Source organism: Epargyreus clarus, unplaced genomic scaffold, assembly GCF_041222505.1.
Source record: "Epargyreus clarus isolate Ecla_fem2 unplaced genomic scaffold, WU_Ecla_fem_2.2 ptg000016l, whole genome shotgun sequence".
NCBI lineage: Eukaryota > Metazoa > Arthropoda > Insecta > Lepidoptera > Hesperiidae > Epargyreus > Epargyreus clarus.
In genome coordinates, this window is record NW_027332224.1 from 5,003,630 (window position 1) to 5,007,781 (window position 4,152).

The following is a 4,152-nucleotide window of genomic DNA, read 5'->3' on the forward strand; positions in this document are numbered from 1 at the left end:
TCTTATCTATAATATCCGTGAAGTCCTTACATACCTCGGAGGCAGGTTTGCTCCAGTTAAGCCGTCCCACACGTTCGTGGATGCCCGAGCGGAAACGGTCCCAGTCCACACCGTAGTAGTAGATAGGGACAGTGGGAATCTCGTTAATCCATTCATGCGCGTCACTAATTAGATGACGAGGCATTTGGCTATTTATGCAGCGCTCCCCGCTATTAGTAACAACAATTTTAATCATTACAGATAACGAGGCGACTGTCCCCATCAGGTATCGTCGCTAGCTACATTTGGCCTGTTGGTGTATCCGTGGCTCCACAGATATTGTGTGGGGACCGAATGCAGCTGTATTGCGTTCGAAGCGGAACCACAAGGGCCAGACCTGAGCCCAGCGAGTCCACAGGACTCCGGTCGCTCAGCCCCGAACTTCATCCGACCACATGGTCGTCATCCGGTTAAAGCGTGACCAGTTCATGTGCGAGCCTTTTAAAACCAGAACGCTAATCCGTTCATACACGGGCTCCTTCAACCCCAGGAGACTCTTCATTTCCCGGTAGGATCCGAGGCTCCAAACGCCTCTCCAGGAGACGGTGCAGGAAGTCACTTCGACGCGGTCCTTGGTGAGTCCTAGTCTATCGGCGACCTTCTCGACTAGCTCACCGTGCCCCCCGTATTTGGAACGTTTGGCCCGGTGCGCATCGTCCAGCGGCCGCTGACCCGAGACCACCTGCACGTCGACAATGACCCCCGCCCCGCCGCCCCGAGAGGCGATTATGTCGGGCTTCCGGACGCCGACAGCGGTTTCGATCCGAGGCTCCTGCTCAACGGACCATCCTGCCCTACCCAATTCTTCGCTGAGATACTTAGCGACACAGTCATGGCGTAATATACGGCCGCCGTGCGTTCTGTGGCATTGTTGGATGGTGTGCGCCGTCGTCTCCCTAACCATGCAGCCAGCACGGCAGTTCAACTCCGACTCACGTCCCGTCCTACGACCCCTTGTGTTTCGCACCCTAGAAGGTAGTGCGTTAATGTGGGTCTGAACGCACTGGATGAAATCGCGGCCGTTTAGGTCCCCCATTGGCTTTGTTATCCATTTATTGGATGCTGGGACTTTCGTCGACTCTCTGAGCTCAAATCCGTCGACTGATTGATGTAAATTGTCTCGCCAATACTGCGCCACCGTCCTCTCACCGGTCCTCGGGGCATCGGCAGAGAATTTCCGGAGCTGCCTCCCGGCCCACTTCAGCTTCTGACGTATCTTATCAGATTTGGACGCGGCTCTGGCCACTGACCATCGCGACGAGTCCAGCTTCCCGAACCTACGTACAATTAGGTCCGGAACGCATGTCCTCAACGACGGGATCGCCAAGCCACCGTCCCTGGTCGAAGCATGAAAGTAGCCGATCGGCACATCCTTCGGAAGCCTCAGCCACTGTCGCACGGAGTGCCGGATTTGCACATCGAGCATCCTGAGCCTATCATCCGAGATGTTGCCCAGCACCAGGCCGTGCAAGAACCTCGGAATGAGGTAAGTTCGGACAACCTCTAATCGCTGTTGCGGCTTTAGGGGGGCCTTCTTGATGTTTTCGAGGGCCTTTTTTACGTCCTGCTCGATTGTGACGGATCCAGCAGATGTCATCTCTACTCCCAGATAGCGCCAGTGTTCCTCGCTTTCCACCTGCCTAAGCCAACGACGGCCGAGCTTGAAGCTCCTCGTCGTGACGTAGTGCGGCTTCTTGCGTTTCCCATCCGGCACCATCGAGAGCACGGAGGTCTTCTCCCGGTTGAGCTGGAGTCCCATCATCTCCCCCGTCCTCGCCACAGCGTCGATCGCCTCCTGCATCCCCACCTTCGAGCCTGCAAGCAGGACTAGGTCGTCAGCATAGGCCAGAGCCGAGACTCGCTCCCCTTCCAGCCTATATCCAACTTCCTTCGGCAGTGATGCCAGAACGACGTCGAGCGCCAAGTTGAAGAGCAAGGGGGACAACGGATCCCCTTGACGGACCCCTCTGCCTACCACTACAGGCTCGCTGCGGTCGTTACCCACGGCTAAGGTGGTCTGTGCCGTGTCGTACAAACGCGCGATATAATCGCAGAAGGCCCCAGGCAGGCCCTTCTCCCTCAGGACGCTGACAAGCGCCGCATGCGACACTGTGTCGAACGCCTTCGCGAAGTCGAGCACTGCGATGTGACACTCCCGCAATTTCTTCCTGCAGTCCCCCAGCACAGCGTCCAGCACAGCCGAATTCTCGAGTGTGCCGTCGGCGCGAACGAATCCGCGCTGTCGTGCATCCGGGGGGCAACAAGCCTCCAGCCTTCGCGCCAGGAGAGCATGCATATGCCGAAGTGGTACCGACGCGATGGAAATCGGACGGTAGTCACCCGGCCCAGCCGGCTCATCCCTTTTCGGCACAAAGACCGTTCGGCATTGCCGCAGTGGCAAAGGAATCTCGCCTTTACTCATCCAGGAGTTGAATATTTCCGCCTGAGTTTTTGCTGGAACTGTACGCCAGTCCTCCGGACGTATACCGTCCGGCCCTGGCGCCGATCTCAGGTCGATCTTGGCCTCCTTCACCTCCTCTTCCGAGAAGGGAGACCACAGCTTCGTCATCGCCAGACGATCCAGTGTACCCCCGTGCTGCCCGTCGCGCCTTACGGCCCTCAGGGCTTCCGGTGTGGGCCCCGAGGCGTCCGACACCTTCTCTAGAATCGGTCGCCAAAAGGCTTCCAACTCGTCGAGTCGGTGCCGGACACCCCGACACTGTCCATCCAGGACTTCAGCTGCTGCGCGACCCGGATACTTCCGGAACAGCTCCTGCACCCTGGCGTACTCCATTCTCCTCCTCCGTTTGGATGTCATCTTGACTTCCGTGTCCTTTCGTGTAAATCCAAGGGTTTTACGCCTTCTAGACGTCACGGATCCCCGCGTCATCCGCTCTGTCGCCCTCGCAAGGAGGTCTTCGACTACGGAAACACAGGTAGACCGAACATCTAGCCGCTGGTCAGCTACTAGCAGCGCATCTTCGGGGCCGCTCATTGGCCGGACTTCGGCAACCACCTCTTCCGGAGGTCCCTCAGCTACATCTTCATCGACCTGCTCCGTTCTATTTCTCTCTGGTGTGGGAGGTGAACCCATAAGGAGTTTAGCGACCATTTCTTTGTATTTCTCCTTCCTCCTCACACCTTTAATAGCCTCCAAAGTGCGTCCCAAATTGGGCAAGGCTTTTGTTAGGTCGATGTTGATGTTGCCGGATCCCTCCCGAGTGAGGCGGGCCTCAGTACTCGCCAAGAGCTCCAGCTCCTCGTCGCGCCACCTTCGCTTCACCTGCGGAGGCGCGGATTTCGCGTTAGCCATTACAGGGTGGGCACGTCGAACGTGAACTCCCAACCCCGTCTTAGTGGCGAAGGATCGCCCACATCCGTCACATCCATAACCGGACGACATCCCAGGGCCATCAGAGACCCCGGGCTGAACGCCCGGAAGAGAATTGGCTACCCGTCCCGGCTCCTGTGGAAGACCGAGAGATAGCCTTATTTCTTTAAGGTTTCTGGGTGCAATTTCTCATACCTCCTTGCGGCGGGCAGCAAACCCACCGCTGAGGTTCGCCCTCTGCTTTCATTACGCCCCATCCGAAGATAGCAAATAGGCTTGGTATCGTAAACGATACCCTACGGGGCTACTCAAGGACCTCCCCCTGAGTTTCACCTAGGTCACGTCCCAGATCGTAAGGACGCTGCACACCACAAGGGGACCTAGGGACAAGCCTGATTGCGTTCGCCGCAGCAGACCACTCAGATCCGCCACCGCGACCGCAACGGAAACGTGCAATCTCCACAAGAGGAAGCATCCTGGAGAACTAAAATAGCGCTTTCAGATGCAACCCCCCCCCCCCCTTGTTAGCTTTGGCAGCGGCGCCGCGTGCAGGCCAAGGGTAGGAGTTGAGCCCAGCTCAACGAAGGCTCCATTGACAGTTTTTGGTCGAGTGTTTGGCAACAATTTCTCACTCTTTTATGCCAGAGAACGAATTGTTCGTGTCTTGTCCAGCTACCAGAAACTGTGAGCAACTGATCGTGCTCCGACCGTTAGGCCCGGCCACAAGGACCGTTAAGAGAGTCATAGTTACTCCCGCCGTTTACCCGCGCTTGCTTGAATTT